Raw genomic sequence first — 12650 nt, 5'->3', positions numbered from 1 at the left:
CTGGGCAATTATACACAGTACACAAGGTTTAAAGCATAAAAAATCTAGCTCATCTCATAAGCTGGCCAAAAAGGGCATTATTAATCAATTACAAATTATGAACTCCAAGAAATAATATTCTAAATATAATACAGTAGCAGTATCCCATGGAGAATATATTTGGAAAATATGGGAATGGAAATAAAAAAATTGAATTTGACTGCATCATTTAGTTAGAACAAAGGAATAAAAGCACCATGTTTCCTCTGCTCTGAGTTATTAGAAGACCTCTAGATATTCTGGCCTTTCAGAAATCCTAGTCCTACCTTAGCTGGGAGAAGAATGGAAAGTGTAATTTTGCATTTAACTGAAATATTCAATTACTATTTTTCTTTCTTGAGAACTGTGGTCTGAGCATCATGTGCTTTGGGGACAAGAAAATACAAGGGCAATTAGCAATAAAGGTCTGCCTTTATGCTAGAGTCATGACTTTGGGGAATAAGAAGGAGATCAAGATGCATTTTCACACTTGAGAACAGACAAGCAAGATAGATTGCTCTGGGATGGTTGATGGCTCTGTAAATATAAATGTGAAAAAAAAAAAAGAAAGAAAGAAGGAGCAGTGACACTCCAGGAGTGGATATTTACAAATGTAAATGCGTTTTGCTTTGCTTGTGAGCACAGAGCACCTGGCACTAATACTATTTGCTTCTTTGGATAAAGATCACTAGAGTATATTATTAAGAGGAAAATATCAGAGAAACTACATGAATTAGTGATCTGAAATGAATTAAGAAAATATGTTGTGGGGAATTCCCTGGTGGTCCAGTGGTTAAGACTCCACGCTTCCAATGCAGGGGGCATAGTTTCAATCCCTGGTTGGGGAACTAAGATCCCACATGCTGCGCAGCGCAGCAAAAAAAAAAAAAAAAGGAAAGAAAGAAAATGTATTGTGTTTACAAAGCTTTCAGCAAGTGATCTTTCAATACTTCAACAACAAGATTGTCCAGAGGCTGTGAAAGGAGAAATGAACACTGTATGAGTCAGGGTTCTCCAGAGAAACAGACCCAATAGGATATATGTGGAGCTTTATTATGAGGAATTGGCTCATGTGATGATGGAAGCCAGGAAGTGCCACAATCTGCTCTCTGCAAGCTGGAGACCAGTGGTGTAATTCAGTCCCAGACTGAAGGCCTAAGAACCAGGGTGGCCAAAGGTGTAAATTCCAGTCCAAGGGCAGGAGAAGAGGAAATGAGACGTCCCAGCTCAGGTAGTCGTGAGGCAGGACAAAAAAAAGGGCGAATTCTTCTTTCTTCTGCCTGTGTTCTGCTCAGGCCTTCAACATATCGGATGCTGTTTACTCACATTGGGGAGGGCAACCTACTTTATGGAGTCCACTGGTTCAAACGCTCATCTTATCCAGAAACACCCTCACAGGCATATCCAGAAGTAACGTTTAATCTGGGCATCTTGTGGCCAGTCAGATTGACACGTGAAATTAACCATTACAAATACCAAGAAGCGAAATTCACATTCCAGTGATAGTATAAACCAAAGAAAGTGGATAATAGAATCTGGACTCTTCTAATTTGGACTCTGATTTGCTGCAAATTCTGCTTCCATAATGGCATAAATAGGAAAATCTGTAATTTCAGTTCTAGATTTTTAGCCACAGGTCTTTTTCCTGAAAATTAAAAAAAAAACAGAAAGAAAGAAAGAAATGATGTCTGTTTTATACATTGAGGGACCATAATCACACAAATAATTTATAAAGTCACTTGGGGTGACTAAGCATGGGATGCACTGGTGAGCAGGTCAGGCTGAGGATAACCCAGAATCACCTGGAAATAAATGGTCATCATACTAAGCTATGAGCTTAGAGACCTGATTAGTATGTTATCATCATTTTCTAACAGCATAACATATGTTTGCTTTTTAATTGTTTGGCAGAATAGATTCTACGTTGAAGGTACAGTATAAAAAGCCAAAGTGTCAAATCTGGGATCTTAAAAAAACTGGGCATTGATTTCTTGGGTCGGTTCTTAATGATAAAACCTGGAGCTTGTTTGGAGGAGGTGTTGCAGCACTTGTGTCATCACTCATTTTTCAACCTGTTGATAAACTTGACTGTGACTGTAGCGAGTAAGTTGAGTCCTAGGTCTGTGTTTTAGGAGATGCTTTTACAATATATTAAATTTGCATTCTGATACTGCACACGATTTCTATCATTGACTACAAAAGGAAAAACATCCTTATCGTGTGGTGGCAGGTTGTCTTCTTATATCTACAATTGGAGATAGATGTAAGAAAAATTATTCTTTGAGGTTTCTTCCAGGGTTGGTGAAAATTTGAATGCCAGCCTTCATGGAAAACAAAACAAAAGAAAACAATCTTGTGCAGAACTGTTAGCAGTTTCAGAAAGTGAACGTTTTACATCCTTTTGAAGATAGAGGAAAACTGCTATTGGAAGTCAATGTAACATGGATACCGTGTTTATAACAAAGCCATCTGCCGTAACTCAGCATGAGCAGCCTTTATTGTCTTCAGTTATCTAGTAATCAACAGAGTAGAGATCTCCTGGCAATTTGAATATAATTTTTAAAAAGTGTATACATCAATCTCTGTATTTTTTTCTCTTTGTCTTCATTATAAAACTTGAAATGAGTAACTCAAGTTAAAAACAAATCGCCCCTAGCTCACGGCCTTAGCACCATCTTCTGAGAAACCTCCCCGCCAATAAGAGGCAAGTGGAGGAAGAAGCGAATGCACAGGCTAAAGTGCAGAAAAAGAAAGATGAGGCAGGGGTCCCAGGAAACTGCCAGCTTGTGTACTCTTGGAAGCCACAGGAGCAGAAACAAGGAAAGCCAGAGGCCGGGGATGCTGGTACCAACTGTTGGACTGCATGCCGACTGTCTAGAACTTGTCTTAGTGGATCTAGAACATCCATCACATCCACCACCTTTGAGAGACCCACCTTGCTTATATCAAAATGGTCCCTTTGGTCCTTTGCCTTGGACCTGTGACTTTCTGGGCCAGTTCTGTTCTGAGTTGTGGCTGCATGTACAAACATGTACAATAAATCACCTCTTCTGCTGTCTTAGCTGAAGAAAAAATATTGGCCCCTATATAACAAAATCACACATAAGAATGAAGCTAGATCATTAAAAACATATACATTTTTCACAATATAACTTGTGGAACGACATTAAAAATTTTTGAAAGGAGGAAAAAAGAATTATCTATCTCTCTAATCACTATTCACACTTTAATTTCTCTTATTTTTTATAGTTTTTGATAGATGTGATCAAAGTATATACACTTGTCTCTATATTTTCCAATAACACTATAACTTAAGTTTTTCTGGATTGCAACTAGTATTCATAACCATTTCTTTAGTGGCAACCCTGAGTGGATTAATGCATTAATCATTTCTTTGTTGTTGAACGTATAGGTAGACATAACCAAGCCTCTTAAGATGCATATTTAAATGAGAATCAGTCGTTACTAGAAAAGGTACTGCATTTACTAAATAACAAAATGAATATCCTGCAGCCAAGATACCACAACAAGCACTCTCCCTATCAGGTAGTTTAGCGTAAGCAAGCATCTTGCTTCACATTCCCACAGCACCTGCTATTCTTGTTGGATTGATATGAATTGCATTTTCTTCTGTCAGGCTCTGTTACCAGCTGAGGAGTAAAGAAGGAGGCTTTTTCTATCTCACATTTTATTTTTGTTTCCCCTCCCTTTTTGAAACTCCACTATAGTACCCTATCTTCTTCGCCTTTCCCTTACAGAATCTTTCTCCACTATGAAACAGCATACTAAATACTTACAGTCCAAAACATATATTTTTAATGTGAAAAAATTTGGAGGTAAATTTAGCATTGATTTTTCTGCCATACATACACGAATTGCTCTCTTGGAAAATTAAAGATGGAGCCTATGCCAGCCAGGTAGCTGGGCGCTCTTTCCTGGGGTAGTGCTACTGGCCTGGTCCCACCAACGTGAATGAGAGGAGCTAAAATCCTGTGTCCATCAGTTTAAGGCAATAGACAGTTAATTCCTTCTGTGAGTTGAAAGCTCTTTAGTGCAACCCTTCTCAAATATCTTACAGAAGAAACAGATCCTGCCAATAACAAGTTTGGGAATCACTGAATACCATGGTCATCTCGCAGAGATTCAAGCTGTGAGCGGTCCTACAGTGACAAAAAAAAGCCCTTCTCATTTAACCCAGCATTTACCAGATTTTTTTCACTCAGGAATTCTGTTTTCATGTCAAAACCAATGATTTCATTTATTGTAGAACTAGTGAACCTAAAACCTGCAATAGAGAACATGGATATAGTGTAATTCCGTATTTTGAGTTGACATTTTTTAAAAAATGACAGCTTTATCCTCATTACTTCATTTTTATTCCACAGTATTAAGCACCTACTGTTTACAAGGTCCTGGGTTTCACTTGACCTTCCTCTACAACCTCATCCATGTACTCTCCAGTCAGGGAAGCACTAATAGTAAGAAATATGTTGTAACAACCCTACAGGCACCTTTGACAAGGTGATTTATCATTGAAAGGGAGAGGAGAGAATTGTTTATCAGCAACGCCTCCCTGTTGGATGTGCCCTAGGGAATGAGGCAATAAACGGAGCTCTCCCCACACACCTTCAGGGTCTCTTACCTCTCTTTAGGAGAGTTTTAGATTATTAATCATGAAGAGGAGGACTTTCCTCTCCTTTCATCCATCCCCAAGGGGAGCGTCAGCTGCTAGGTATCAGACCAAGCATTGCTTTCAACGCAGGGGATTAAGGGGCACTTGGCAAGAGGATCTATTTCAAAGAGCTGGTAGAAGATGATCAATGATCTAGGAAATCAGAGTTGAAGAAGGGACATCGGTGCCTTGAAATGTTCCCTAGAGCTCTGACCCCATGAGGGTTTTAACTAGATGGCTACTTAGTTTATTGGATTTACCCACAGCACATATTTAAATGAAATGGATGGAGGAAAGAACCTCTAAGCTACCTGTCAGAAAAATGACGAAAAGCTTTTGAAGGTCAGGGAACATCGAACAATCACTTTAGACGAGTGGGCACATGAAATTCTTCTTGGGACCTTGTAGACCTGATGGTACTATCAATTTTAAAATGGATATGTTTCATAGTAAGTGACTATGTACTGAATTATAATAGCTTTGGGTCTCCACTTGATAACTTAATGAATGAGTTACATGAAATGTTAATATCATTAATACCAGAGGAATTATTTATTACTGTCATCACATAATACAAAGCAGAGCTTCCAAAATCCTTGGCAAAAAAAAAAAAAAAAAAAGAGAGAGGGAGAGTTCTTAATCTTGTTTCAATGATTCTCTTGAACATAAGAGAATCCAGCAACACTGATCTGAAAGGAAAAGGTATCTAATCATAGAATTAAATTTATATCTCCCGATTTTTTCTTTTCAAATGTTAGCAGTCTCATCATCTCTATATCATCCTACATAGCAGGAAACAGTATTTGAATTTTCTTAGCAAACTGGATAGACAAGAAGGGGCTTGTATCTCATGACGTGATTTTAAAAGCAAATAGGATATTTTCCCAGTTCAACTTACACATTTTACTATAAGATGAAAACATCCATTCATACATCATAATGCACTAAATTCCTAAATAACTTGATGAGGTGGCATTCCCAGTGTTTGCGAATGATATGTTAAGAAGCCTTAAATTGAAGAAGGTAATAATCTCTGAGGGTGTGTGTGTGTGTGTGTGTGTGTGAATGTGAATGGATAGCTAGACATGTCCTTTTCTATAGTGTATGTATGTGTATATATGTACATGTAAACATAGTGCATTAGTTTTCCAGGGCTGCCTCAACAAAATACCACAGACTGGGTGGCTTAAATAACAGAAACTTATTTTCTCACAGTTCTGGAGGCTGGAAGTCTAAGATCAGCAGGTTTGGTATCAGATGTCAGCAGGTTTGGTTTCTTCTCCTTGGCTAGCAGATGACCATCTTCTCACTGTGACCTGACCTGGTATTTCCTATGTGTGCTCGAATCCCTGGTGTCTCTTTTTGTGTCCAAGTTTTCTTAAAAGGACACCTGTCAGATTGGATCAGGGCCCTCCCTAATAGTCTAAATTTAACTTAATCACATCTTACAGGCTGTATCTCCAAATACCAGCACATTCTGAGGAACTGGGGGTTAGGGCTTCAACATACAAATTTGGGGGACACAATTCAGCCCATAACCCATAGTGTATATAGAAATGCATAACTGGGGGGAAACTTCTATTTCTGTCACCAGTGTTTATATTGTTCCTGGACGCTGCCACTGTATGGGCACCACCACTCATGCTGCTCAAGTGAGATGCCAGTGGAAGAAGTAGTAGATGCATTTCCTTCCTAAAATTGAATGGCTACCACCAGTCCGCCAGAAAATCTCTGTGATCATCAGTAGATGAAAACTGTGATTCCAGAGAACCTTTTGTATTCTTTCCTATTAAAAAGTTGTGAGAGCTCTGGGGGGTCGGGGGGGACTCAGCGGCCTCAGGTGGAGGCGGGAGCCCACAGGTATCATGGACAAAGGTAGAGAAAACTGCATTTCGGGACCTAAGACTGCAGTTCCTCTTGGTGATGATCAGAACGTGTTCCCATGACTCAGCAGTTTCCTTCTCAGAATCTGGTATCTGCGAACAGTGCCAGGCTCAGTGGGTCTTCTTCCCTTCCGATTTCCCCCAGCTCCTTCCTTCCCCAGCACAAAAGCTTGTCTGAAGCCAGAAACCAGAACAAGAATCTGAAGCAGAATCAGTTGCCTAACCAGTGTCCCCTGTCCTGTCTACAGGTCACTGAGTAACAGCTCCCCCCAAAAAAAAGTTGTGAAATAATTTACCACCTAAACATGGTTAATTAGTAAATGGAGATTAAAAACATAAATATAATTTGAAAAGAAAATGTTACCTTGAGATGGGGCAGAAATTCTAATAAGCATACGCTACGGATTTAGCTTTGGAACAAGCATTGTAGCATTTCCTTTTCTGATGGATCCTTTTTAAGAAACTAAAATATCACATGGAAATGTTAATAATTTTTCATCCTCCAAAAAATCATATTTACCTTTGTTAATGATTTTAGAAACAGTTTTGACCTTAGATTTATTTAGGCATGATACAATCATAAGGTTCTAGGGCTGATAAATCTTGAGCAGTTCTGGGTTAGGGATTATAAAACCCTGCTATTCCATAAGAGACTTCACTGTGGGAGGAATGCTGGGCCTGTGGGACTCTGAGTTCCTCTCTTGCCTTTGTTTCAACAAGAGCCGTTCCACTCCTACCTACGTGCTTTGAAACATTAAAGAAAACCTCCGACATGGTAGTCAGTTCCGATTGTGCAGTCAGGAAACTGAGGCCCAGATAGGTTAAATGACCCACCCAGGGTCACACAGTTAGGTTTCCTGATTCCCAGATCAATTTTCTTCTAACCATGCCAGTTACTCAAATATTATTTGATAAATTCCCGTGCCATCCATACAAATGGAATTTCACTGAGGTTTTGCCTGACAGGTAAAAATGTCAAGGTTGAGATTATGGTCATTTAGGGATATTGACAGAAAGCCAGGATAAGACTAGGTCTCCTGATTTGTCATCCCTGTCATTTTATTTTTTGGTGAATATCATCTTAAGTGCTTTTCTTAGTTCTATATTATCCACAAATGAAATTTTGTTTCTTCTTCACTGGCGATTTTTTAAATTGATTTAGACTGAACTCAGATTCAGGAAACTGCTCAGATGGCGGGGCTTTCTCTAGCTCACCAGAGCACACATCTGTTTTGTTCAGCACTTTTTGAGACTTGTATTGCTTTATTCTCTAGGTCTAGGACTGGTACTTTCGATACTGCCTGCATGTGAGGTACAATGAAACCTACATAATGAATCAAATATGCTTGAGCAAATGTATTTCCGGGGAAGTGGCACCACTTATGACCCTGGGAAGTAGCTACATATTTTATTATGTTTGTTTTAATTAAATGTTTCAAGAGAGATGAGCTTTACCTTTGGTTCTGCTACCTTGGCGTGCTCCCCCCCCCCCACCAACCCCTTTCCTGTTTGAAGACCTCCTTTTACTGGGCTGTGAGTGGGAAACAGAACAGGGAAACCTGGACAAGATTAGCATATCCTAAAGAGGAATTCTCCTAAGCCTCGCCTTGTAACACTGAACTCAGAATGTCTACCGTTTTTTCCTACCCTAGACAACTTGAAAACTCCTCCCACTGTAAAAGCAGAGAATGTTTTACCGGAGGCAGTCATTCATTTAGCAAATATTTTTGAGATCTACTCTTTGCTAGGCATTAAGCCCCATGACAGGAAATCTTGTGTGATTTATCAGTAACAATTCGAAAATGAAATATCTCAAGCGATGAAAATAAAATTGACATTGTAAAAAGAGGGTGGGGATAGATGCAACAAGATTGGGGAAACGATGATGGTTGAAACTCAGTGACAAGTTTATGGAGACTCATTGTGTTGATATAATGAAAATGCATCATTCATTGAATCATCAATCAAATTCAACTTTGTGCACATTTGGAAACTTCCTAAAAAAAAAAAAATTAAACACAATATTTAGTTGGTGACATCTGGGTAGGTCCAAGACCAGAAGACAATAGCAGCAATGAGACTTGAGAGGGAGGAGTCAGATCGGAATAATTTTTTTTAAAAGGGGAAAAAAAGAATACACATAAGAGCCCAAACAGACATTAGAGGACCCTCGCTAAGGTTTTCCAGCTCCTGTAGTAAGATGAAGCTTGTGGCTTGAGGCAGAACCAGGCTATAAAGTTGTGACTTTGTGTCATTTCTAGTGCTGAGTGCATCTTTATGAGTAAGATAACTGCTCCATAATTTATATTCCATTCTCTTCAAAGTATTTGATACTTCTTTTCTTTCCAGACTTTTTTTAATCTCCTAAAAATCAGAGGACCGATTTTGCTCACCTTTGAACCCAACTAATTAGATCAATAAGTGGCACATACTAGATACTTAAAAATAATTGTTGAATAAATGTTTTTTATGCCCCTATTTAGAGGTTCTTGCTCTCATTTTTTCTGGAGAGCAGCCTGAATGGTAACCCCATCATCATCATCTGTAGGTATGATTCTGGAAACCCATATGGCTAGGGTGGGTTTGCGGGGACCCACAGAGAAGATGCCGCAGTAACTGTCAGACTATAGCATTCTTTGCATCTAACCTCCAAATTAATTTTTTTCTTATCATGTCTTTTTCCTTTCTGGTTCTTGGACTGATTATATGACAATGCTGAATCACAATGTCCACGTGTTTGATTTTTGACAGCAAGCCAGAGATTTTCTCTGTGAAAATTCAGCAACTCTTAATCCCTTTACACGAGGTTTGTGAGCATGTCCAGTTGCTGACATCATTATGTGATGAGTTTATGATTACTGGGCAGGGAGCCTCATAGGATATTCTAACGTGGAACTTGAATTAAATGACACTTCTATGATTTTTTTAGCAGACTCTTACAAGTCAGCCTGTAAGATTTACGGAATACTGACTATGCAGAGCCCTATTCAATGCTCTGAGTACAAACAGAGAAATAAGAGAAACAGGCTTTCTTGCGTAGGACTTACCATCTGGTTTGGAATTTTAAGCCTGTCTAGTGTCAGTCAAAATTATGCCCTCTCCTTGGATGCTGTTTTCTTGTGTTACTTCAAACTGTGATTAAAATAGGTTGATAACTGGTTTATAGCCTCCTTTATAGAACTTTCATTGTAGCTCAAGAGCTAGAAATAGCAATTTAATTAGAGACTTACTGTCATGCATTGCATAGTGATAAATGTCTTGTGAATATTTAGACTATTAATAAAGGTGAAATATTTTTGGCTTTCCTTTAACTTATTTAATATTTTCCTTTTCTGGAATCTATTTCCCCAGCAGATGTCAAACTCTTATTTCAGATGAAAATAGAGCCAGTGATGCCTTATTTGTGAGGCTAATTCTCATAACTTACTATGTATTAAAAGTTCACTGCTACATTTCTTCCCTAGAAATCATCAACAGTAGAAAACTTTAAAGAGAAACATTCTCTTTGCTCTTAAGTATTAAGGGCTTAATTGATGTATAACAGTTATATATATATACATATACACACACACATATAAACACATAGGTGTATATATATACATATATACGTACGTCTATATGAATTTTATTTGAGAAAGACATATTTAAAAATCCACCCATTGGGCTTCCCTGGTGGCGCAGTGGTTGAGAGTCCGTCTGCCAATGCAGGGGACACAGGCTCGTGCCCCGGTCCAGGAAGATCCCACATGCCGCGGAGCAGCTGGGCCCGTGAGCCATGGCCGCTGAGCCTGCGCGTCCGGAGCCTGTGCTCCGCAACGGGAGAGGCCACAACAGTGAGAGGCCCATGTACCAAAAAAAAAAAAAAAAAAAAAAAATACACCCATTATGCGATATTTGGATTTAATGTATTTCTTTTACATAAATTTATATTGCTCTACAGAGTATTTTTAGCATTTTATTCCAACTGTTTAATTAAAAGAATTTGTGACCAGGGAGTAATATTTCAGCAGGAACTGGTACCACAGCCATTCTCTGCTTAGGCCTTTGCAGCAAGGGAGTAAACACTGGGTCACAAATTTAGTTAACTGGGGCTCTCTGCCTGTGGCTTTGGCTCCACCAGAAACTGCAGCAACCTCAGGTCTGTGGAGTTTACACACACACACACACACACACACACACAAACACACACGTGCAATGTCCAGAGTCCCCATGTGATGCTCACGTGTGCTTAGACATAGGCTTCTCTGCAACCAATTAGTCCCCTGTGCTCTCTTCCCCTCTGTCTGCTGCTGTGCCCCTAATGCCCTGAAGGTGTGTCTGAGCTGTTCTCAGGCCTGGGAAACCAGCTCTGCCTCTGCTCAAGCCATGGGTGCCGCCTCCTGGGCTTTCTGGGCACTGCCTTCCCAGCAGCCGAAGGGCCTGTCCTCTCCTTGGTCCAGACGCAGGCCTATCCTGCCCACTCAGCTACATGCTGCCCAAACCAAGTTCAGCAATCATCCTAAAACACTCTACACCTCCCACCCGCTCCCCGACACAAAACAACAAAAGCAAAAACAAAAAACAGGACTACATTCCATAATGGAGAGCCTTCAAAGCTCCCAATATCTTACCAAAGTTTTTGTAGAACAACCATTTAATTTTTGCCTGCTGTTGTATTTTAGCTCCGTCACCTTAAGATTGATGCGTGAGTCCTAGGGGAACTAAACCTACAGTTTTGGGGTTCCAATTTGAACTGCACAGTTCGGTATTTTCCTATATTTGAAATTTAAATTGAGAACACATCAGTCTTGGAAATGCGTCCTTTCATTGCCTTATCATCACCGGAGCCTGTGTGCTGTGCACAGGAGTTCTTAATTACCCTCTGGGCCCTTCTAGGGTGACTGCCCCAGAGACAAGAGTGTGGGCCTCACTGGCGTGTCTTGGGGAACACGGCCCAGCGTTGCCCTACAAACAAGCCCTTCAGCCCAGCCCCAAATCCACACTGATTTTACACCCTAACCAGCCAGTCTGCAACTAAGAGGAATGGGAAATATTTTGTTGCATACATGTACAATTCAAATGGGGTTCACCTTGTCCTGTTCCCACCTTTCCCAAATATCTTGGCAAGCTTTCAAGCTAAGGACTACTTGGCAACTTATTCACACAACTGACTGCCTTAAATGAAGATTTTTCTTAATTCCAAATTTCCTTGAGGAAGAGTCTGTTGTTAAGTTTTGCAGAATAAAAATTATATTTACTTTATAAAAGAAATATTTACTCTATCATGTGGATAATGTATTTGCCTTTAAAACTGGATATAAACAGTTCAGAAATTAAACAGGTTGTTTCCTTAAAGGTTTGAGTTTTGCTAGTTGTGAGAATTTTTTTTCTTTGGATGAATCTGGGTGTTTTCACCGAGGAAAACCCAGCTCCCTTCAAATCCTGTTTATGAGAAAGTCACTGGCCTGGACATGTTCGGGTCCCTTGAGAGGACATTTCTTCAGAAGTGGAAAGACTTGTTCAAGAAAAAACTCTGTGTGTCTAAATTTGCTACATTCATTTTCATATTGTTTCAACTTCAGTAAGAAATGCCTGGGTAGAAGGAATTTTTGTTTCATGGGTAGCTTTTGGATTTATGGCTAAAATGAGTCTCTGAGTAATAAATTTCATGGACTTTTAAACGTACGTTTCACTAGTTTTAAAGCAAAACTTTTTTTTTTGGAGATATTTTGGTAAAGCCCTACAGTCTCAGGGGAAGGAGACAATGTTGTATAAATTGCCATTGATAAATTCCCTATAAAATATATAAGTACTATAGAAATAGTTATGGCTATTGACAAATCTTAGCAGGTGTGATTTATAGTTAAGTCCAAATGATAGGCATCTCGCTCTACACAGAAGCAGTGCCCCTTGCCAAGGCCCTGTCCTTGTATATCTCCTTCTTCTCTCAGTATTAATTCTTGCCCTGGGGGCTTCTCAGTCTCTCACAAAAGGACCTTTTATCAAGCTATCACACAGGCACCTCCATGCATACCTGAATCCTAATCTGAACGAAACTCTTGTTCAAATGGAGACCCTACTCCATATATTATACAGGT

The sequence above is a fragment of the Mesoplodon mirus genome (genome assembly GCF_964341445.2).
Source record: "Mesoplodon mirus genome assembly, chromosome: 10".
In the NCBI taxonomy this organism is placed as follows: Eukaryota; Metazoa; Chordata; class Mammalia; order Artiodactyla; family Ziphiidae; genus Mesoplodon; species Mesoplodon mirus.
Note: the sequence above shows the minus strand (reverse complement) of the source record.